Genomic DNA, 25,415 nt, shown 5'->3' with positions numbered 1-25,415 from the left:
TGACGTATGGTTGGCATAACTTTGACAGAATTACACCTAGTAATAGGAAGTGTTGAGCAAATAATTTCTAGAGAAAATCCCAGTTCTTTACGTGTTCTGCATAATGGGTGGGAAAGCCTTGATTTAGGACTAAAACGAAAAAGATAGCCTCATTACCCTGCCAGTGGTGATCACAGACAAGCACACAGGTTGAAGCTTAAGATCGATTTTAAATGATCACCTTTCTCCTATTTCTCAATATCTCAGACTGAAAGGCTTCTTTATCCTGCCTTTTAATTGCTCTCTTAATCACTTGCCTCCCATTTTACTAGCAGGCAGAACGGCAATAGATTGCCTTCATTTCAAAGGCTATCTTCAAATTCCCACGGGCATTTAGTAAAGTTTCATGATCCTCAGGCATAATCCTCTGAGAAGATTAGATCACTAAAAGAACTACTCCTGCCCCAACAGCATCACACAGGCAGGGGGCAGAGAGGGCTTGCATTGACGTGAGATTTGGAACCTAACACCCTCAGCTCACATGGGAGCCCACAGGGACTCTGCACCTGGCTCAGAATTGTTTTTGTTTCTGCAAGCCATTTCTAAAGTGTGAACCCAGAGAAACAACATATTACTTTATAAATGCAGAGATTTTCCTAATTGGTTTTACATGAAATTTATAGTCACAGACAGTGCTGTCATTTACTAGGAAACCCTCTTTCACTTTAAATTTTTTTGATGATTCCTTTTTATTTTGGGTGCATTAGTGTTTTGTTCACATATGTGAGGATGATGTATCCCTTGGAACTAGAATTACAGACAGTTGTAAGCTGCCGTGTGGGTTGTGGGACTTGAACCTCGGTCCACTGGAAGAGCAGCCTGTACCAGGATTTTTCTTTTAGGCCACCAACCAGCTCCCAAATCATGACATGGAGACTTATTATTAGTTTTGAATGCTCAGCTTAGCTTAGGCTCATGTCTAGCTAGCTCTTTTAACTTAAATTAGCCTGTTTCTTTTTATCTACCTATTACCTTGAGGCTTCTTATTTTTTCTTCTGTGTATCTTCTTTCACTGCTTCTCTATGTCTGACTATCTCTGGATGTCTCCCTCATTCTCTCCTCTCTTCTTCTCTCCTTCTTCCTCCAGTCCCTAGAGTTCTCCTATTTATTCTCTCTGCCGGCCAGCCTCAACTCTCCCACTTCTGCCTAGTTATTGGCCATTCAAGCCATAGGTGCCATTAAAGCCCTCAGGTGCCTAGAGTTCCTCCAGTCCCTAGAGTTCTCCTATTTATTCTCTCTGCCGGCCAGCCTCAACTCTCCCACTTCTGCCTAGTTATTGGCCATTCAAGCCATAGGTGCCATTCAAGCCCTCAGGTGCCTTAGGCAGGCAAGGTGAAACAGATGCAACACATCTTTACACGATTAAACACACATCCTTACAATGTTAAATAAATGCAGCATAAGCAAAAGTAACACACCTTTACACAGTTAAAGTAATAGTCTGCAGCTTAAACAAATGTAACACATCTTTACCCAGTTAAAATACTATTCTATAAGAGCAGTCAGTGCTCTTAACCTTTGAGCCATCTCTCCAGCCACAGTAAACCTCTTATGAACAAGGTCATTTCTTTAATCATTTTATTTTAATTATCTTTTTGAGATAAGATCTTTCTTCTTGTCTCTTTCTCTCTCCTGCTTTTCCTTCCCGTCCCTCCCTTTTTCTCTTTCTCTAGCCAAGGCAGCCTTGTAACTCGATATATAGCCCAACCTGCCTCAAACCTGAGATAATTCTCCTGCCTCAGTCTTTCCTCCTAACTCTGAATGCTGGGATTACAGGTGAGACACCAAGCTCAGTACATTTGAACCTTGATAAAATTCTGGATGACACACAGAAATCAAGATAGAGCTTTTGGACTAAGCTGAATTCTTTGTGTGGTTTTATAGTTTGGTGTCTGTTGGTGACTGAAGAAAAAAAATCACATGTATAACAGGCTTGGAAACATAAGGTTTCTCGGAGTATGTGTTATTCATGGAAGAGGTTTGGATATCCCAAAGGCAAGGGAAATGGATCTTTATGACCTTGGGATAGAGAGAAGCAATATATAAAGTACTAAGGAAATGTTAAAAAGAAAATGGTGGGAAACCATGCAGTGTGTTCATCTTCTACACTGAGTCAAAGAAATCATCACAAGCACAAAGCTGATTGCTTTCCGTTCTTTGCTTGAAATCTATCAGTAGTTTACCACGGCCATAGAACAAAGTCCAAACTCCTAAGTTTATCTAGAAAAGTGTGACAGACTTAGATCCTAATTACCTTTATGCTATGCTCTCTCAGTGCTCTGTCCAAACTGGTTGTACTTGGTATTGTGAGTTGAACTATGTCCACCTCTCTTGCAAAGGTGTGTGTGGGGGTTATGTTAAAGTCTCGTCTCCTCAGAATGTGACCTTATTTGGAGAAAGTCATTGTAAGTATCATTAGATAAGATGGAGCTTCTGTAAAATATGATGAGTTCCTAAGCAAAAAGGACCATTGTCCTTTAAAAAGGGGAAAATTGGGCATAGACACCCAGGGAGAATGACAGGTAAAGACATTGGCAGAGATTATAGTAAAGGCTTCCACAATCTGAAGAGCAGCAAGGACTGCCAACAAATCACCAGGAGCTAAGGAGGGGAGGGAACAAATTCTTTCTCAGTCTCACAAGGAACCAACTTTTCAGGTGCTTTCATCTTGAAATTCAAGCTCCCAGAGTCCTGAGAAAAATACATGTCCATTGCTTTATCCATCTAGTTTGGGAAACAGTCCCGACAGCCCTAGAAAGTCAATTCATTGAACATCTCAACTCTCTGCATGGATCTCTGTCCACAGCATTTGTTTTTTGTTTTTTTTTTTGTGATAGACCAGCTTCTTTCTCTTCTTCTAGCCAAGTTATCCTTATGTTTGGCTGTATATTTCCTCAAAGAGAGCCCTTCCTTAACCTCCCAAGCCTCTTCTTACTTCCCACTTATATTTACTATAAATTCCCTAAGATTCTACACTTCTTCAGAGCTGTATGGACTACTGAAATGTTGTTCATCTTTTTTGATTGGTTGTAAGCATAGACTGGTACGATTCCACTCCCAGCTGTGTTCTCTGTACCTAGACCTGCGGACAGCACAAAATTCACGTTCAAGAAATACTTATTGGCTAGCTTCCTTGACTTTAACTTGGACTGCTCTGTCCCAAATATTTTTTCAAAGATTCCACATCCTTGGTAATAACTCCAAGCAAATATTATCTTTCCTCATGTATATATTCATGTGCCTGAAGGCAGCCTCATATTTCTATAATTTGTTATTATCATACCTAACATTCTATTCCATTCCAGCACACATCTGTATAAGCAATAACATTTGTAAATGTGCTATTCTCCAAGAATGTTTTTGATTTGGGTTCTATATTACTGAAAAGAATCTCAATTATTTGGCAAGCCAACATCCTCTTAAGATTCTATCTGTCCAAGAAGGCATGAGGGAAAGCATGTGGTCGAGAACATTACAGGAATGAAGCAAATACTTGTTTAACCAGTGTTTCTGAATGCGAAAAACTCCGGTGACTCACAAAAATGAAAGGTTTGGTGAGAATTATCTACAACCTATGAAATAATGGAAGTTAATCTCAAAACACTGCCATCTACCTATATTTGTTATAAAGAAAGAATAAATGGTTATAGTCAGGTCTCAGCTCAATTATTTGACTTCTGACTCTGATGGTTGCAGTAAGTTTTAGATTCTTCTACAAACAAATGCTGTTGTCTCTGTGATGAATAGCTTAGCAAGTATGTTCACTGAGTGACAATATTTTAATTTATCCTAGAAAAAAATGTCTGAATAAATGTGAATGTTATAGATATCCTACTAAGTGGCTAGCAGCATCTTGCCTTTGAACAATTTTTTCTGACCATATAAGAACATGACTCTGGCATTTTTTGAAGTACATCCTATAGTGATATTTATTATAGTAAGGTGTACTACTTTATGGCATAGAAGGACCAAGGCAACTAGATATGTCCTAGGAATTCATTTAGTAAATACTTCTTGGACAATTGCTCAATGATAACTATTATGAAAGATGCTCATAACAGAAAGCTGAATAAAAATAATAATAATAACAATACTTTTTACTTATTGACTGTTTATTGTGTCAAACATTATACTGTGTAGACAACTTAGGGTAAACACAAGTCAAAGAGCTCAGATGGGAATATAGCTGTATTGATTCCAATGCCTAAGTCCATTTTTAGTGTATGGAAATTCCACGATGGAAATTCTTAAAATCTATGAGGTGCAGGTTGAGTTTTTGATCTAAGAAAGATAATATAAAAGTGTATTGAGAAGGAGGATTTAATTCCACAGTAATAAAGAAATGCCCTGAGTAATCTTTTCTTAGAATGAGTTTATGGGCCACTTCACATAATCTCCTCAAGTTCAAAAGTCAGGATTACAGTGATTTTGGCCTCTTAGACTCAAGTGAATTAAAGAAAGCAGAAATGAGAAAAAGAGCGTTCAAAACATTAAGTCCAGTAATGAGTCATTGTGTGAACATGTGTGTGCACGTGTGGGAGCATGAGAGCATAGTATATAAAAGAAGCCTGGAGGACTTGGGTTCAATTCCCAGATTAGAAAAAAAATCAAAAAGAAGGAGGCATATAAACACAATTGTTAGTTGAAGTTGGAATTTTGGAAATACTTTTGGGGCACATTCTGAACCTAGAGAATAATTTTCCTCCTTCTCAGTCTGAGCCTATGTGCTCCCAGAGATGTGTTATTTTAGTATTTTGTCTTTCATGCATATTCCCAACCACTGATTATTCTTTTAATTGATTTTTCTACCCCTAAGCATCTGTCTCTCTCTCCCTTATACAGTTCCAGAACATGAACAACTTGACATGATTGATAAATTTGAGACAACAGCATAAATACCTCAGGGAAACATACACTCTTCCCAACTTGGGTGGAGTATATACTTGGAAAAAAAGATTCTTGCCTTATGGTGGTGCCTAGAAAGCTAAATAGATGACCTCCACATTGTGGATTTAGCAGCAGGAAGTCAACTCAGATGTCAGATTCGATGTCAATAGCTAACAAAGTAAAAGAAAAATATATTTCTTTTGGCGTGTGTTGGGAATAAATATCTAGAACTGGATATAAGTGGATTACAAGAATTATTTTTGTTCATTTTTTTTCTTCCTCAAGCCTTACTAATATAGCTCTCGTTGGCAAGACCTTGCATGATCCATATGTACTGGTAAATTTTACAGTTTAACTGCAAAAGAACATAAAGGTAGCAAGATGGTTTCTATCTTAACTTTCAAAACAGGATAAACTTTTGGTATAAATGAATTGAACTTAACATTAAGAGAGTAAGTAGGAGTGAGTCTATGATACAGAAGGCAGTGTCCTGGGTGACTGTGTCAGCTACTTTCCTGTTGTTGTGATAAAACTCTATGACCAAGGCAAAATAGTTTATAAAAGCTATGGTTCCAAATGAAGAGTGTATAATGGTGGGGGAGACGTGGCAGCAGGGAGTGGAAGCAGGAAGTTGAGAGATCACATCTTCAACCTCAATCATGAAGCAGAAAGAACCAACTGGAAAATGGACCAAGGTCTCAAAGCCCTCCCCAGGAATGTATTTCTTTCAGTAGGGCCATATCTCCTCCCCAAACAGCACCACTAACTGGGGAACAATTGTCCCATTATATGAGTTTCTAGGGGATGTTCTCATTCAGACCTCCACAGTAACACCCAGAATTGTATTTTTTCTCGAGCTATCTTTTAATCTGTCATTTAACTCTTTTTCTTTTCTCTATTCATCATAAAGATATGGGAGACATAGAAAACATACCTGGAGGATGTGTGCTTGTATTCACTTCTGTTCAGTCCATTTACATTTTATGTTAATATTCAGTGTGCCTCAAGGTCTATTTTAAATATGATACTCTAAACCCTCTGTAGATTAATTTACATACAAACTTTAACCAAAAATTAAAAATAAATGTTTGGCCTACAACTACTACAAAGAAAGTAACTGTCTAGAACTTCAGTTTAGAAAAGAGTTTGGTGACTGAGCAAGATGTGTTTCCTTTATCTGCAGTATACATCAGTGAAGTACAAAATGCTGCATCTGGGTCAAAGTGTTGGTAAGTAGATACTACATTTGTGCTGTCCAATATAGCATTCACTAACTTACCTTTCTAGTTTAAATTCAATAATTGTGGTTTGGAATAAAGCTCAGAGATAGAAAGCATGTACTGCCTAGCCTGTCTCTCCTATAGAAATATGGATGAGATAGCAGTTGACACAGGGGCAGACACATTTTGGAGAGATGCGGGGTCTTATCCTCTCAATTCCACAATGATTTTGAGAGAGAGACAGAGAGAGAGAGAGAGAGAGAGAGAGAGAGAGAGAGAGAGAGAGAGAGAGAGAGAGAATGTACCTAAGTTCTGCTCTGTGAATCATTTAAGTTAGTCTTGCATAGTGATTAGCTGGTTCTCATAGCCTTCCATAGACCCCTTTATAATTCCTGTGACAGACATCTTCTAAAGGGATCTTTAAATGTATATCTCTTCTTGGCACCTTACTTAGAGTACTCTAAAGGGATGCTGTACAGATAACAAAGCAGAGCTCATTCACATTGGAAAAAATCCAGAGACTAAGCATTTTAAAACTTCATGATGTAATGAAAAAAGTAGAGCTATCTAAAGCTTTAGAATTGTTGATACAACTCCTTGTCCAATGTAAAGTAACTTTGCACTTTAGTGGAAGGATTTTTGCATGTCAGAAAGGAAGCACTTGGGTTTGCCAGAAAGTTCTCTGTTCAACAGGGCTGAGTATTGGGGAAAGATTGACATGAGCTTCAGTGGAGAAGGAACTACCAGTGTCAAACCAAAATGAAATATACTGGCAGCTTCTGTAGCCACTCTGGATTGACGGCTAGCATTAAAAATATATTAATCAGGTCTGTTGACTGCCATTTGTAGAACGAATAGACCAAATAATGTCATTCACAGTTTGGTGTCTAAAGAAAACTTATATTTATGTGGGGTGCCCTTCCAATGTAAGTCTGAGCCTTTTCGCTCTTCCATTTGATCATATCTCACAGGAAAATTGAAGTTTAAAACTTTTCATCTGTATTTGAGCATTGGTAAGCAAGTCCCAGATCTCTGATGTTAAATATGGCAAGGACTAACTACATTGGATTACTTCCATGTAAAATTAAAGTATTAGATCTGCTGAGAGGCAGACTACATGCTCAGCCTGTACAATGCTTGACATTCAATTCTCAGAAAGAAAAACATAGGTTAATTAAATTATTTAAATTTGAATGTATAAAATTTAGTTCTTCACTAAACTGTTTTAAGTGTTTAACTATCACATGTAACAAGTGATCCCAGTATTGAACAACACAGATAAAGAACATCTTTGACATCAAAGAATGTTCCTTTAGACAGCAATATTCTGGAAGAGTTCCCTGAAAACAGCTTAATTATCTAAATTTTTAAAACTAATCTTGCCAGATTTCCTATGGAGAGAGCATAATTGGGTGCCATAGCTCTGACATGGCTCTTCCTCACATCCACTGAACAGACTTAAAGACTATTCTTTGGCCTATGGGAATATGTAAGATCCTCAGAGACGGGCCAATTCATCTGGGATGAGGATCTGAAGCTAAGATTTTCACTGAAATATTAATTAATTTTTAACCCATTGCCCATTGAGGTAATTTTAGGATTGTGTAGTGGCTTACCAGGCTCTGGATAAGTAAGCAATGACCTAAAAAATCAACATACCACTCTATTGCTAAAAGACATTATGGAGACAGGAGTCTGTATGCTTTTGGTCTGCGAGAATTTCCAGGTTTTGCAGCTATGGGGTCAGGGACTGAGCTTCAAATTGATTGGAGAGGTCTCCCAGCCAGCATCTTCTTCACAAACATCATAATCCTCCTCCAAATGTGTAGAGACTGTTGATCTGTAAACAAAGGAACAGCATCTTAAGAGGAAAGGAGTCTTTCTGTAATAATTCACTTGGCTAGAAAGAACATGCACTCACTGACAGACCAGGCTAAAAAAATATTGGGGATTCTCTGATGCCTAGATGATGAGAGATTGCTGTGGTTGACCAGATGACTGAACAGGTATTTACCTAGGAATGGCACAGAACTAGAGAAGAAGAGAATCACAGGACTATGTTTAGTACATCTAATAGCTTCTACAGGTATCATAGTGTCTTTATGCTCCATGACTTTTGCTGAATCATTCATTTCCCAACAGATTGTTTCTGTGTCTCCTGCTCTTCTTGACCTTTGTTAAGACATTGCATGGATGGTCTCATATAGACTTAATTTTTTTCTTTCCTTTAAAATAGAGCAATCTTGGAGCTGAAGAGATGACTCAGCAGTTTAGAACACTTGTTGCAGAGGACCAGGGTTGGATTCCAGCTCCCACATTGTGGCTCACAACCATCCATAACTCCAGTTTCACCTGAATTGTTCTTCAGACTTCTTTGGGCACCAGGTACACACATGATACACAGATATTACATGTAGTCAAAACATTCATACCCATATAATAAGATTTAAAAATTAAAACTAATAGAGATACTGAGCCCATGATCTTCATTTTTCTCATTGTAATCTCTATATTGTCAGCTCATTCTGGTCTATTCCCCCTTTTCGTTCTTCTAAATGCGACTTGCTCACATTAGTATCAGTAGGGCTTTCCCCTCATCTAGGACTATAGACAGAATAAACACATTTTCTAAGAATAAACTTATATTCTCAGGTAACCTTCTGAAGATTAGGAATTTTGTTTTCTTCAGCCTCATTTGCTATTGAGACTTTCACCAAATTAACCATTACTTCATGTAACTAGTCTCTCAATAAACATTTATTGAGGCTATATAGTGTTCTAAACATACACTTAATACTAGAGATTCAGTAGTGAACTAAGCAAACAATTGCTTTCATGTTAGTGGAAAGAGGCAGACAATAAAGAAATAGAAACCCATTAAATTACTTCCGGTAGTAGCAACTGCAATCTGAAAGTAAAAAGGAGTTAATGAGATAAAGAGTTTCAGGATGGTGAGTTAGGTAGTTTGACTTGAAATTCCTGACAATGAAGTGAAAATTGAGGCAAAGCATGGATAAGGAGGAGGCAACCATGTACCAATGTCTAGAGGAAGGCTGTTTTAAGCCTGAGGACACAGGCAATACCCAATCCGAAGCAATGAATAAGCTCAGAATGTCCAAGGAAGGGGAAACTAGTGTGGCAGACCGGAGTAAGAGGCAGAATATTAGGAATGCACAAAACTGAAAAATTAAAATGATGTTTTATATATGATAATAACTCTAAAGGCAGATGGGGAAGTTTTGAGTAGAATGGGGGCCTCATTTGTGTTAGGTTGAGGCAGTAAAAGGAAAGGGGTTTACAGCCAGGGTCCTAACAAGAAAATGCCACAGTGTTAGCTTCAGGGAAGGGTTTGGGGGCGGCTTGTTATAAGTTGACTATGAAATGTCCCTCCAGCATTCATGCACTAAAGATTATGGACCTATTTGGGGAAATGATAGAAGCCTTTGGAGACTGTGCCAAGATGAGGGGGCTTACGTTATTGGGGAGAGATCTTTTCCTGCCCTTCCTGGGTTTCTCCTCTGCTTCATTGCTGTCATGAAAGCCAACAGCTCTGATGCAATATTTCCTTCTGCCATGATGTATTTCCTCACAAGACAAGCAAATAGTAATTTTCCTAGCTGTGGGCTGAGATCTCAGAAACAATGGACCAGACTAAATCTTCCCTTCATGACATTGTCTTTCTCAGGTGTTAGTCAGAATGAAGAAAAACAGCCACATGGAGGAATATGGATATAGGCATGGCTAGAACAGAATCCAGCAAGAGTTAGAGAAGGGTAGGGAGTGTAGACAGAGAGGAGCTGGATTATTAGATCACAGATCCTCTACCTGCCATTCATTTTTCTCCAAATCAGGCCACTTCCACCCTCCCAACCCCCACCCCCTCCCCCAGCTTGCCAACCCAGTCTCTTCTTCTCTAGAAAGAGGGTTGACAAGCAAGCATGTTGTGGCCTTGCAACTGTCGGTCATTTCTCCTTGCCCCTTGAAATTGACTAGCTGTGCCTGTTGGGAAGACCTAAAACAACCTTAAAGTAAACCCAGTGATTTCCTAGCATGCAAATTAAGTTGAGCAGGCCATGTAATGTGGATGTAACTTTCTCTCCCCCAAAATTGTAAGAACAAGAAATATCCTTTTGTTTCCTCAGAACTGAAGAACTGTCTCTCTTCAGGGCCCATCGTGCTACCTGTGGAATGATGTTACATTTCTCCTGAGATTCTAGAAACTGAAGGCTATCTCCCTTCAGGACATGTGTCACAGTGTCCACTGCAGCTATCTCCTAATGCTCTTCCCCATACCTAAAAGCCCATTCCCCGATTTCAGACCACGATGCTGCAACTCAATAAAGTCCATGTGAAGAGTGGTTAATCTCAGCTTCCTTTCTCGACACCTGCTTGTAGAAGTTATAACAGTCACAGCAAGCCTGAAAGCCATATGGAATGTACAGTGGTCCTTTTGTCTGTTTCCTCCAGGTTGGAGATGATCATAGCCACTTTCACTCAAAGCAACTGTGATCGCTCACATGAATGCTATCAGATCTCTTAACATTCCCTCCTAGACTGAGTGGGGAGGCTCACAAGGCTCATGGCTCTCTCAGGAGTCATGGGGTTCACAAGCCTCCATGAGATCCACTCAGAACTCTCCTCCCTGACAGTACATACGTAGGAAACTGGTGGGACTCTTCAGTAGTCCATCTTTCTATAACTCACTTCATAGGAATTTTAAGTGACATAACTTCTAATAAGACATTGATATTGTGACTTCAACTCTTCAGTTGTGCAGGTTTTTGCAGATCAGCCATTCTTGGATGGAACTCTTTAGTGGTGTAGCTGCCCATAAGTTCCTAGGGGATTTCCCAGTGGAATACTTTGAATCACTTGTGTTTCTGTAAGTAACCCTAATAAACTCATTGGTTCACAGAACTGGTCTTGGATGGAACCCATTCTTTTGCTTGTTGTTAACCTCCCTGTTAGGGATGGACAGATTCTTCTTCACAGCTCCCCAGGGAAAGTGAAGTGACACCTGGGAGAGAGGAAGCCCATGCTGCTGCCTCGTGAGAGCGATTATCTATGGAGAAGTGTGAATACTACCACCCTGCAGAAATGATACGAGAGCAAAATCCATCCTCTTTCCCACCTTTTCTCCTTCCAGCCTTCTACTCGACTCTCATATTTAGGCACATAGTCATTAAGAAAATCAAGCAAGTGGGATAGATAATTCATTTTGTGATGTCTGGCCTTGAGGGAGTAAAATCAGAGCTGGAAGGATAGAACATAAATAGGAAGGGAAGGGCTGGAACAGAGATCATGTATGGAAAAACAATCAATTTTTAAGGAACAACTGAGGACATAGCATGATGAATACTCTAGAAATGAAATTATAATGTAATATAAACAGGATTGACATATGTCCAATATCATTTTCTTAAAATTCTATTCTATAGTGGAGAAACATTTATAAGTGTTATGCTCAACTAGATTATTAAGGTGGCTTAATTCTAGTGCTCATAAGAAATAACTTCAGTATCTTCAGAGGTAAGTAAAAAAAAAAAGAACCAGTTAAGGCTGGAGAGAGGGCTCAGCAGTTAACAGCACTGACTACTCTTCTAGAGAACCCAGATTCACTTCCCAGCAACCACATGGCAGGTTACAACTGTCTTTACCTGTAGTTCTGGGGGATCTGACACCTTCACACCAATGCCCATAACATAAAGTTTAAAAACAAAGCAAAATAGTAAAAAAAAAAAGCATTTTAAAAGGGTGGGGTGGGAAGAACAAGCTCTGTCAATCTCATAAAATAAAAAACTCAGGTCACATGGGAAGAATCTACGTTATCTTTGAACTCGTTCTCCAGGGTGTTCATGCTGGCCTCCCTGGCTCTTAAGTAAATAATCTCCAAGGTAGAAATATGAATGATAAATGACTGTGGGCAGACATTGAAACCATGTTTCCAGGAAAAAGAAAGACTAGGAAGAAAAAATGTTCTAGTAACCACAGCACCTAAAACCCAGGTTTCCCTCCATTCCTGTAACTTTCCACTCTTTTTCCACACTTTATCTCCTTCACAAACACCAAGTCTCCACCCTACCCCCAAACCAACAAAACAGCAATAGGCTTTGTTTTAAAGGCAGGAAAGAATGGTGGGGAGTATTCAGGTGGTAAAGTGCGTATGCAAAGGCCAGAGAATCTGATTTTGAATCTCCAGAACCACATAAATCCAAGCCTGGAAGTCTGTTTGTAACCATACATACACATGCACACATGTACATGCATATGCGCAAACACATTATTTTTTGAAAAGAGTGTAACACATTAGGTTGATGATAAAGGGACAATCATTACAATACTAGTTAAGAAAGGAGAAAAAGTGACAGCTTTTATTATCAAAGCAGTGATCGGGGATCTTGCTGGTGCAGCAATTGTCTTACAATTAGAAATCTGCATGCCTTTTAGATAATTTGTTCTCCTTCTCTTATCTCATGTATGGCATTAACAAGGTCTGAGTTCCTTTAATATCACCACCTGACAGGAAAGAAGAAGACAAATACCAGAGGACCTATGGGCAAAGCAAGACAATTGTGTAAGACTAAGAGCAGAGATAAATATTACATCTATAATCTATGTATAATGGCTATGGAAGAACATGGACCATACCCATTATGCTTCCTAGTCATCAATCAGTGATGGGAAACCAGGGAAAACCTTACCATTGTCCCAGTCATACAAAGAAGAACAGCATGAAACAACTCAGTTTACCTGCATATGGCAGATGTGGGGCTTAGGAGGGTCAAAGATTTTAAAGCAATGCTCTTTTTTGGATATAAAACTCCAGAATTCTCTGTAAAGGTCGCCTACAGGGATAGGCTAAGGAGCAATCTGTCCAGTATCAAGATAAAGTCTAAGGAAGACAGACAATAACCATTTCTGAGGGAGAAAAAAAGGAAAGAAAGTAAGTCATTACCAGGGAGCCAAAAGAACGAACAATTCCTGAAGCTAAAACTGTACCAGGAACTATATGAATTTCCTTCAGCCTGAATAGAGAGATCTTGCTGAAGATTCAAAGCATGCAATGAACTGTGGTGAGGCCATGGCTAAGGAGAGGAAATGAATTGAACTCTAGAACCAAAGCTACTCTGTACTCGACCAAAATAAACAAACTTCAAAGTAGAACTTTAGACAAGTGGCTTAGCATTCTTTAAGCAAAGCACAAAATTTAAAGGTTCACCAAAACATACAACACCCAGCCTCACAAGAGCCTGGCAACTGGTCACAAAGTGTTTTAGATGTACAATCAAGGGAGAAGACAAATGACCAGAATATTCAGTCAACAGGAATATAGAGAACAATAAAGATTTAACTAGAAAATCTAAAACTTAAAACGCTTCCTATTTTCTCTGATTACCAAAAGATAGAAGAAATTGGGAATGAAAACAATATAAGATATATAAAAAACATATGGAACATTTAGAAATGAGAATTAATATATTAAACATTCCTAAAAAGAAGATACCAGAAAATGGAAAGATCTCCCATGCTCTTGGATTGGTAGGATCAACATAATAAAAATGGCAATCTTGCCAAAAGCAGTCTATAGATTCAATGCAATCCCTATCAAAATTCCATCACAATTCTTCAAGGACCTGGAAAGAACATTAATCAACTTTATATGGAAAAACAAAAGGCCCAGGATAGCCAAAACATCCCTATACAATAAAGGAACTTCAGGAGGCATCACCATACCTGACTTCAAGCTCTATTATAGAGCTATAGTCCTGAAAACAGCTTGGTATTGGCACAAAAATAGGCAGGTAGACCAATGGAACCGAATCGAAAGCCCTAATTTTAACCCACACACCTATGAACACCTGATTTTTGACAAAGAAGCTAAAACTGTACAGTGGAAAAAAGAAAGCATCTTCAACAAATGGTGCTGGCATAACTGGGTACTGGTATGCAGAAGACTGCAGATAGATCCATGTTTATCGCCTTGTACAAAACTTAAGTCCAAATGGATCAAAGATCTCAACATACATCCAGCCACACTGAAACTTTTAGAAGAGAAAGTGGGAGATACTCTTCAACGAGTTGGTACAGGAGACCACTTCCTAAACATAACACCAGTGGCACAGGCACTGAGATCGACAATTAACAAATGGGACCTTCTGAAACTAAAAAGCTTCTGTAAGGCAAAGGACACAGTCAAAAAGACAAAAAGGCAGGCCACAGAATGGGAAAAGATATCCACTAACCCTACATCTGACAGAGGGCTAATCTCCAAAATTTACAAAGAACTCAAGAAACAAGTCTCCAAAACACCAAAGGATCCACTTGAAAGGTGGGGTACAGAGCTAAATAGAGAATTCTCAGTAGAGGAGGCTAAAATGGCCAAGAGACACTTAAGAAAGTGCTCAACATCCTTAGCCATCAGGGAAATGCAAATCAAAACAACTCTGAGATACCATCTTACTCCTGTCAGAATGGCTAGAATCAAAAAACACCGAAGACAATTTATGCTGGAGAGGATGTGGAGAGAGAGGAACACTCCTCCACTGCTGGTGGGAATGCCGACTCATACAGCCTCTTTGGAAATCAGTATGGAGATTCCTCGGGAAATTGGGAATTAATCTACCACTAGACCCAGCAATTCCACTCTTAGGCATTTATCCAAATGAGGCAGGCTCATACAACAAGGGCATCTGCTCCACTATGTTCATAGCAGCATTGTTTGTAATAGCCAGAACCTGGAAGCAACCTAGATGCCCCTCAACTGAAGAGTGGATAGAGAAAATGTGGTACATTTACACAATGGAGTATTACTCAGCAGAAAAAAACAATGGAATCTTGAAATTCGCAGGGAAATGGATAGCACTGGAAGAAACCATCCTGAGTGAGGTAACCCAGTCGCAAAAAGACAAACATGGTATGTACTCGCTCATATATGGATTCTAGATATGGGTCAGGATAGTGCCAGTCTGCACTTCCACAGATAGAGAGTCTGGGAAACAGGAAAGAACCTAAAAGATATGCATATATGCATAGTACCCAAGAGAAGAGGATGGAGACAAGATCCTCTGATGGGGAACACGGCGAGGGTGGGGGGAGTGGGACCTGGGAAGAATAGAGGGGGTAAAGAGGAAGGGAGTTGGTCATGGGGGAACAGGAAGTTGAGGGGGTGGGGGTAGAATAGGGGAAGAGGGAATCATAGGATCGAAGACAGATCAGGCACCAGAGTGACCTCGAGTGATCTAAAGGTATAACATCAATTGGCAAGCTAAGCAATAGTGGAGGGACCACCTCGAATGCCCATTCCTGATAATGAACTTGATGTCTATAACCATCCGGGAGCCTTCATCCTGTGACTGATGGAAGCAGAGGCAAACACACAACTAAGCACTGAACTGAACCCAAGGAACCCAGTGACAGAGAGAGAGGAGTGATGAGCAAATTGGCAAAGAATGGGCTGGCAAAACCAGCAGAGACAGCTGATCTGAACAGGGGAGTGCTCTTGGACCCCAGACCGACAGTGGGGAGGCCAGCATGGGACTGATCTGGACCCCCCAAATGTGAGTGTCAGTGAGAAGGCCTGGGCAACCTATGGGGCCCTGAGCTGTGGATCAGTGTCTATCCCTGGTATACAAACTGTCTTCATGTGCCTATAGCACAAAGAGAGATGCTCTCTCAGCCTGGACTCTTAGGGGAGTGCCTTGACCCTACCAAGAGTAAAATGACAGACTCTATATATCCCCTATGTGGAAGGATTTGGCAATAGGGTGGGGGGGGGGAAGGGGAGTGCAGGAGGAGGGGAGGGAGAGGGAACTGGGATTGACATGTAAAACAAGCTATTTAAAATTAAAATAAAAAATGATAAAAAAGTCATTCAATATAATCTATATTAACAGGATAAAAGAAAAAGCACTATAATCATTTTAATACACATAGAGAAGTCATGGGTAAATTCCAACAAAGCTCCAAAAAAAAAAAAAACAGGAATAGAACAGCAAGCATTTCGAACCACAAACCATTTCTGTGAAGACATTTCAGCTCAAGCTGTGACAGTGACAAAAGGCCAACTACCTTGCACTCAAGTAGAAAAGGGACAGGCATGCCCAACGTTCAGCTGATGAACAAAGCAAGGAAAGGAGAAATTTGAAAAGAAAGCTAAACTCTTTGTGGATGACATAATTACGACCATTTTATGTAATTCCTCAGAAATCTACCTTAAGAAGTTATGAGAACTTACTTTTTGGTTTGGCAAAGTCAAGAATATAAGGTTAATATGCAGAAATCAGTTGCATTTATGTATTCTAATATTAGGACATAGAACTGTAATGTAAAATAATTCTATTCATCAAAAAATGCAACATTGAAGCATAAAATTTTAGAGTATTGCAAAAACTGCCTAGTGAGAATGGCAAAACACTGCTGAGAGAAATTAAAGACCAAAATTGAGAGCCATACCATGCCTCAACACTGTTTCAAAAACAAGTGACAATTGCCTACATATTGACCTAGAACATGGCAGACATACTTCCCCCTTTGAAGCTCAATAGAGTGACCTTTGTGGATTTCAAATGTGGCTATAGTTACATAAATTACCTGCTTTAAATTTGTCCCTTGGTTTCCTAGAGCTTATAGAATAGGGTCTGAACCCCACAGACCAGCACAGAAGGTGCTTTATGATCCCAGCCAGCCGCAGATCTCCCCTCTGCCCTTAGACTGAAATACCCACCTATATTCTCTGATGAACTTTTCATGCATGTTCCCGCTTTGATTCTGCTTCCTGACCTTTCTGATCTACAGAGGAAGATGTCATCCTTGACTCACTTAAAACCACAGTAATCCTGTATTAGCCGTCTTGCACACATTACCTTAATTCATTTCACAATTTCACCTGAGGAGACAGACAGACAGTGAGCTCTCTGGGGGCTCTGACAGGGCTCTGTCTTGCAGGTAGGGACATATCACATTCATTCTTGAGTCCCCAGCACTTGCACAATGTCCAGCATATAATGAACACTGGAATATATTTGAATGGACTGTTCTCTGCATGAAAGACAATAGTAGGGCTTTCAAAAATGATATACCCACCCCAAGTAGAGTGGCTTTAGACATGAACAGGATATCCTAAGGGTGACTAAGATCAATGAAAAGACAAGGACATTTCATAACAGAGAGGATTATTAATCATTTTTTGCTCTGGCTCCCTTTTGATTTTGGCACTGCTTGAAACGCAAAGCATCTCTGAGGAAATTATGTTTGACCACAAACACCACAAACTATGCCTAGCTTCCCACAGTAAGTCCAAACACGAGTTTTAATAGCCAGTAACTTCACCCTATCTGGCCCTCGACTTCCTCCTGCTTGCAGCTTTTCGTTTCTTCCCATAATTTACACAGGAAAATGCTTATAGGAACCGACTAAAGAGCCTTGGTTCAGAAGCGCTGTTTGGCCAGAGAAGCCGGTTTGCTTCCATCTCATCTCTCTCAGATTCTCTGCGGCAGGTTCACCCTCACAGCCTTCAGAATTAGCTGCTGCCATTCTAGAACCTGGTTCTCCTGCAAGTTTGCTGGGAAACCTGCCCTTTCACCGGTATTCTCACACACCCCTGCAATCACATGGTCATAAGCTTTGCAGAAGAGATCCGGGACCCCATAAAAATTAAGTCCTTTTGATAGCTGGAGATTAACACACTTACACTCCACTCTTTTTGAACATTTAATCATTTTAAGACACCAATTTAAAACAAGGCCAAGTGTACAGAGAGCTATACCAGATAAATGACAAAACTAAAATGAAGGCAGGGCAATCCTAGGGAGAGTCAAAAAATCCCTGATTGAACCATAGAAGGCAGAACTACAGCAAGGGACAAGGTTCCTTTGTCTAATAACTGTTGCCTTGAGATGCCTCTCAGAATCTCCCTGACAGACCCAGGAAATGATCTATAACCTCACACAAACTCTGTCACAAGTCACATCCCCCTACACTGTCACAAGAAGGCATGGATTTCCTCCCCCATGGTATTTTACTTCCATCCAAGCAAACAGGTGTTTCCAAATCCACTTTGGGTTAAACTAAAAGAAATGCTTTGCTGAAATCAAACATGTCCCATTTCTCTTATGGCGAGATGGAGAATGCCAAGCTGACGGAGAAATACTCTCAGCTAATACTGAGACAAGTACTCATAGTGGTCACCTTGGGAAGCCTAGTGCCATCTTTGATGTTTTACTGAAGACATAGCCCAGGTTTTGTAATGGAAACTCACAATTTGAGGGAAATCAGCACTCTATACCAGTATATTGTCTTCCCTCACTCTTACTGCTTATGAGTATTCCAAAGTATTTTCTGTCATAGCTTCAAATGTTTTCTAGCCCTCCTTGAATGTGAGATTTGCACCTTTCTATTCTTGTTGAGTTTACATCCCTTATATTTAAATCCACTCCCCTTGTCTTTTTACCTCAACTTGTCAAGATCCCTTAAACACTATTGCTCCCTCATAAATTTTCACTGCCTGCTAAGTTATCAAGTTCTATAAGTAGAAATAGTTTGGGTATAGTAACTGCATTCAACACATTGTTAAGACTACAAGGAGAACCACACAAGTACAATCCAATGTATAAGTCTTCAAGTGTCCTAAATTTTGTTTTGTTTTGTTTTCTTCTATTGCCATGATAAACACCATGACCAAAGAGCAACTTAGGGAGGAAAGGGTTTATTAGTCCACTGTTGAACAAAGTCAGGGCCGGCGTTCAAGGCAGGAACCTGGATGCAGGATAGAAGTAGAGACTGTAGAGGAATGTTGCTTATGGCTAGCTCTCCATGGCTTGCTTATCCTGCTTTTTTATAAATCCCAAGACTACCCACCTAATAAAGTACCCCCCAAATCAGGCCAATCTGATGGGAGCACTTCCTCCACCGATGCTCTTCCTTTCCAGGTGATTCTAGTTCTTGCCAAGTTGACAAGAACTAACAAGCACATCAGGTTTTAGAAGCTATCCTCCCAACTATTGCTTCTGGGTTTATTATTTAATTGCAACTATTAAACTTGGATACATTTTTATCTACTATCCAGAGGTGAGCAACTGGAAAGAAAAGGTCTGCCTTAATATTGCTATGACTGAAGCTTGTCAACATGACTTCCCAGAGTGCCTCAGGCCTAACATCAATAAAACATAGAGAAAAGAAGGAAGATGTGGTGTATTTTAAACACAATGGTGATTATCAATAATTCCTTGTTGCATTGAGTGAGAACTTATGCAGTGAGTGGGAATAAATACAAAGCATTTGGGGAGGTTAACAAAACTTTAAAAAGTCAATGTAGTTGCTTCATTTTTTTTAAGAAAAGAAGCAGAAGTAGGGGCCATGAAGATAGCAAAAACAGCAAAGTGCTTGTCCTCCAAATGTGAGGATCCATCCCCAGACCTCATGGAAAAAGCCAGGTGGGGGATGCATATGTGTAATCCTAGTACTGGGGAGATGGAGACAAGTAGATCTCTAAGGCTCACTGACCATTCAGAGTAGCCTAATCAGTGAGATCTGCTTCTCAGTCAAAAACTCTGTCTCAAAACTCCCAAAGAATGATACCCCATGTTGACTCCTCAACACACACACACACACACACACACACACACACACACACACACACCAAAAAAGTATAGGATTACAGAAAGTATCTGGTCACAAGCAACTGACCCAAGCCACCTACTGTGCTCATAAGACCTATCAGCCATGACTTGTACACTAGAGAACTAAAGTGGATGTCACATAGTTCATTTGCTTATGGGACTAAGGACTTTCTAGACCAATGGTTCTCAACCTTCCTAATGCTGCACCCCCATAATACATATAGTCCCTTGTGTTGTTGTGATACCCAACCATGAAATTATTTTTGTTGCTGTTTCATAACTGCTATTTTGCTACTGTGATGAATCATAATGTAAATATCTGACAGGCATGATATCTGATATGTGACCCCTGTGAAATGGTCGTTTGACCCCACCCCCAAAGGGTCTTGACCCACACACAGGTTGAGAGAAGCACTTTTCTAGACAAAGAATGCTCCATTGTCAGACACTATCAACTACCCAAATTTGGTTTAGGGAACTTGTTTCATTGTAAACAAGTAAAACAGTGCAATGGAACTTGCCAAGTTTGCTCCTCAGTTCACCCCTTATCTAATTCTCATGACCTCCTGTCTAATTTCCAGGTTACTTGTGAAAAGTAGAGGCACCATGCGGTCTATTATATCAACTATAAAACCTCTCTTTTCAATTTGTAAGCTTTCTGTAAAAAAGGAAATCTCTCTGAAATACATCCCCAGGGGCATCTCAAAACCCTCTCCCTACTTTTGTCCCTTCTTCCAGACTTCATTCACCAGTGTGAGTCTAGTTGGTCATCTAGGTACTCCATTTTCAATTTAGAAATGCCCTTCATTGGCTCAGAAAAAATACAGGCCATGCTCTAGTCTATATCTCTTTCTCATGTGTAGAATGAACAACTGTCTTGGTTTGTCCAACTTTAGCTCTGAGATTCTTTTATCTTAGAAAAAACATTTTTTGGATAAACCCTACTGTGCTATGAATGGGTCAACACATTGATATCTTCAGATCCAAGAACTCTAGAATGAAACTTGGAGCGGATGATGTTCCTGAATCTATAATTTCCTGGCAATGACATGTCTCATTAATGAACTCTAAAAGTAATAACCTAATGGATGACTGTTAAGAGGCATTGACCAATGTATCTTCTCTTCTCCTGGGCTGGGTTTTCTGTAAAGCACTTCTCCAACTCACAAGGCCCCTAAATAAAGAGCTGTGGAAAATCAATGGCTGCTAAAATAGGGAGGTCCATCTCCAATAAAAGCCCCCTGGAAGGTTTGCCAATACCAATTTGTCAGACCTTAACACATATGAACAATTCAACAGGTTGTATTTTTATTTTTATATACATGCATGTATACGGATATATGTATATATACATGTAACAATAATGATTAAAGGGAGTTTATGAATTTGAAAAGGAGAGTGGGAGCATCATGGAAGGATTTGGAGGTATAGAAGTGATGCAAATAATGTACTCACATACAAAAAAAATAAACATGACAAATTTTAATGGAATAATCAATATTGCCAAACCTGAAATTAAAACTTAAATATTTAAACAAAACTAAAGGATTTTATCATGAAATGTTAAAATTATGTAAGAATAAATTGTTGAATTCTTCTTACCCATTTGCTAACTCTTAGTATTCAATATTTATAATGATTCCTCAGTGGATGAGCCATAGCCTGTGCATTTGTACATGACATAGAACCCAAGCTATCACAGTAAGTGTCCTGACCTCATTGCTGGTCCCCTCACCTCTCAGAAATTTCCATGCTCAGCCGAACACCATGGACTGAGGATAACTTTTAAATGTTGAACATTAATGTTTTTAACTCTTTAAAATATTTGTTACATATGGTTTAACACAAAATATGTTATTTCAACCTATCTTAAGAGTATAATCCACTGATATTAAGCATATTGTTGAGCAAGCACTAGTACTATCCATCCCCCAAATTTCTTCATTCCTAACTGAAACTCTAAACACATTAAATAACACCTTCCCTCCTCCTCCTCCTCCTCCTCCTCCTCCTCTTTCTTCTTCTTCTTCTTCTTCTTCTTCTTCTTCTCCTCCTTCTCCTTCTCTTTCTCCTCCTCCTCCTCCTCCTCATTCTCCTTCTTCTTCTTCTAAGCTCCCACAATCTATCATTCTATTGACTAGGTGAATGTGCCAAATTGCCTTGTCAATATTTATGCTTGTACCCATAGGCTAGTGCTGTTCTTAGCCTTGCTTAAAGCAGCCTCTTCTTATAGAGAATGATAGTTAAACCACAAACTCATAACACTCAATGTGATGAAAGTAAGTGGCTCTTGAGTTGCTCAACCTTAAATGGAATATAGACATCATCCTCTCTAAGATTCAGTGAATATCAATATAAAAAGAGGTAGAAAAAACCAAAGGGCGGGGAGGAGTGCTATACATGGATATCTTGTGATCTGAAATGGCTGTTGTAATCATGAAGACATAGCAGCTATGACTACCTGAACAAGATCTGCACATGCCCCCCCCCAGTAAAGGTAGGAAGGCAACTGGTTGAGAGGACAGAGGAGGTCAGCTGGAGTGGGAGGGAGATAAAGGATGGTAAGGAGTGGTGCATATGACTATAATACATTGTATACACATACAAAATTATCAAAAATAAAAGAACTGATATTAATAATTTGTTGGGTGAGTTTCCTTTTCCTTTTTTTCAGTTTTCATGATTCTTCTGCTTCTTTGGTAGCCAAATTCTACCTTTTATTTAAGTTTGAACACAACGGGTAACCTAGAGATTAATCTAGGCTATGATTAAATCTAATCTCCAAATTTTAATATCAGTTCTGCCTCAAAAAACTAGACTTTGCAATTATTTAGCTCAAAGGATCAAATTTAGTCCATTGATCTTTGAAATGAAGAGATTCATTTTTCTCATTGTCTTAGTTAGCATTCCCATTGCTGTGAAGAGACACCATGACCAAGGCAATGATTATAAAGGGAAATGTTCAATTGGGACTGGCTTACAGTTCAGAAATTTAGTCCATTATCATCATGGCAGGAAGCATGGTCGCAGGTGGGCAAACATGATGCTACAGAGATAACAGAGAGTTCTACATCTGGATCGACGGGCAGTGGGAAGAGAGAGTGAGCCACTGGGCTTGGCTTGAGCATCTGAAACCTCAAAGCCCATCACCAGTGATGCCCTTCCTCCAACAAAGCCACACCACCTCTAATAGGCCACACCTTAAGGAATGTTATTCCTTAAGCATTCAAATATATAAGTCTATGGGGGCCATTCTTATTCAAGCACCATATCCATATCCATCAAATACAATGAGTATCAACTAAAGCAATTTATATGTGAAGTAGTTTTTTGTTTGTTTGTTTTGTTTTTTGTTTTTGTTTTGTGTTTTTCGAGACAGGGTTTCTCTGCATTGGTTTGGAGGCTGTCTTGAAACTCTGTAGACCAGGCTGGCCTTGAACTCACAGAGATCCACCAGCCTCTGCCTCCCAAGTGCTGGGATTAAAGGCATGCAACACCAATGCCTGGCTGTGAAGTAGTTTTAAAATTCAAATCTTTTTGCTTTGTGATGGCTAAAAGTGAAAATATCAATGACTTGATGGTCTATGTAGTAAGAGTTATAGATCAATTTCTATACATTGATTATTTATCCAACTTGTTCTGTGGTGATATTGTTTGTACAAATAAAGCCTGTCTGAAGACCAGCGAATGGAGCTTGCCACTAGCTAACCATAGAGGTCTGGATATCTGTACAGACAGACAGGAAGTTGAGATATCTGGGTGGAAACAGGATATAAGCAGGGAGAAACAGAAACTCAATTTCTTGTCTGCTGAGACACTAAGGAGGTAAGGTGTGCTGTGGCTTGTTCTTTCTCTCTGATCTCTCAGCACTTCCCTCTATATCTGACTCTGGGTTTTTTACTATTTAGACCAATTAAGAACTCCTTTTACACTCTTCTTTTTTATTTATATATCGGTTTTATTGATGTTTGTTTGTTTTAAAAGATTATATGTATATATAATATGTATATATACACATATATAATATGTATATGTACACATATATAATATGTATATATACACATATAATAGTATATGTGTATGAATTAAATTTCCCTAATTTAGTTATGTCTGAGTGAAAAATGTAGTGAGTCCCAATTGTACTGTGAGTTTTAAGTGTTCTGATTCTTTAAACACTTACCTTTAGGAAATCTTGTAACGATAACTTCAGATTATTCATTTACATATCATTTACACCATCATTTATCTGACACAAAATTTACTGCCAAGTCATGGTTTTTCTACCTTTACAAAGTTGTGATTTTTGTCAACAACTTCTTCATTCAGTGGGTGAAACACAAATATATTTTAACTTTATCAAAAGGAAAATACCATGAAAAAAATAGAAGAACTTCAAAAACTAGTTTGTTCTGAAATCCAGACTCATTTCTTTGGATTATCTGCACTATTTTCTCTTCCACAGAACTTACTGTTATATATTCCATGTAATAAAATATTGCCTGTATTCAGTTTTCCCAGAGTGAAAAACATAATCCTCCAATTACACTCAGAACTTGAATGAAGTGAAACAGAGTAGCAGAGTAGCAAATAGAAGTCTTCAAATTTTGACCTTGAGTTCTCAAACAGGTACTTGGTATCTCTCATAGAGATGGTAACTTCAAAAATCAAAACCTTTGCAAAAGGTTGGCCTTAAGGAAGATATCAAGAGCTAAAACCTAGCATACTCACTACACAAATTTGCCCTATGCTGAAAAGAATTGACGGAACCACAAGATATTCTAAGAGCAGAAAGTATGGTTGGTATCTTTTCCCACTCATCAAAAGGGTCATGACCAACATCTCTTTAGTAAAAGGATAAGATAAAAGCATGACAAATTTATTTAATAAAAAATTATAGGCCAGGGATTCTTTTTTAATATGTTTTAATTTAAATTAGAAACAAGCTTGCTTCACATGTCAGTCCCAGCTCCCTTTCCTTCCCTCCTCCCCCACCCCCTCCAACCTTCCCAAGCCCCCATCCGATCCCCACTTCGCTCCCCAGGGAGGGTGAGGCCCTCAATAGGTGATCTCCAAAGTCTGTCATTTCATCCTGGGCAAGGCCTAGGCCCTCCCCCATATATCCAGGATGAGAAAACATTCCTCCATGTGGAATGGGCTCCCAAAGTCCATTTGTATGCCAGGGATAAACACTGATCTACTACTCGAGGCCCCATAGATTGCCAAGGCCTCCTCACTGACACCCTAATTTAGGGGGTCTGGATCAGTCCCATGATTGCCTCTCAGCCATAAGTCTGGGGTCCATGAGCTCCCCCTTGTTCAGGTCAGCTGTTTCTGTGGGTTTCACCAGCCCGGTCTTGACCCCTTTGCTCATCACTCCTCCCTCTCTGCAAGCGGGTTCCAGGAGTTCACTTCACTGTTTAGCTGTGGATGTCTTAGGCCAGAGGTTCTAGTCCATGCCTTCATTGAAGAAGAATGACTGATGTTGCAGAAACACAGGTGGATAAAGGGGTTTGTCCAAAAGGCCACAGACTAAAAGGAGGGACCAGCAAAGCCCCTGCATTTAGACTCTTGGTCTCTTCACATAGCATTCTTTCCTCTCGGTCCTGGCATGAGATCTTCCAGGAAAAAGTCAAATGAAAGAATGACATTTATT

At 39.4% G+C, this 25,415-nt stretch overlaps 1 long non-coding RNA gene across 1 annotated transcript; it reads left to right on the top strand.

Moving 5' to 3' along the window:
- The first annotated feature begins 1,543 nt into the window (after window positions 1-1,543).
- LOC110340544 lies at window positions 1,544-10,504 on the top strand. The gene is made up of 4 exons (XR_002382334.2): window positions 1,544-1,599; window positions 6,110-6,155; window positions 8,383-8,531; window positions 10,289-10,504. It is a non-coding gene; the product is annotated as an uncharacterized LOC110340544 (long non-coding RNA).
- The last annotated feature ends 14,911 nt before the right edge of the window (window positions 10,505-25,415 follow it).

The sequence above is a fragment of the Mesocricetus auratus genome, unplaced genomic scaffold (genome assembly GCF_017639785.1).
Source record: "Mesocricetus auratus isolate SY011 unplaced genomic scaffold, BCM_Maur_2.0 Super-Scaffold_100006, whole genome shotgun sequence".
Classification (NCBI taxonomy): domain Eukaryota; kingdom Metazoa; phylum Chordata; class Mammalia; order Rodentia; family Cricetidae; genus Mesocricetus; species Mesocricetus auratus.
This window is presented reverse-complemented; position numbering and strand designations above follow the sequence as displayed.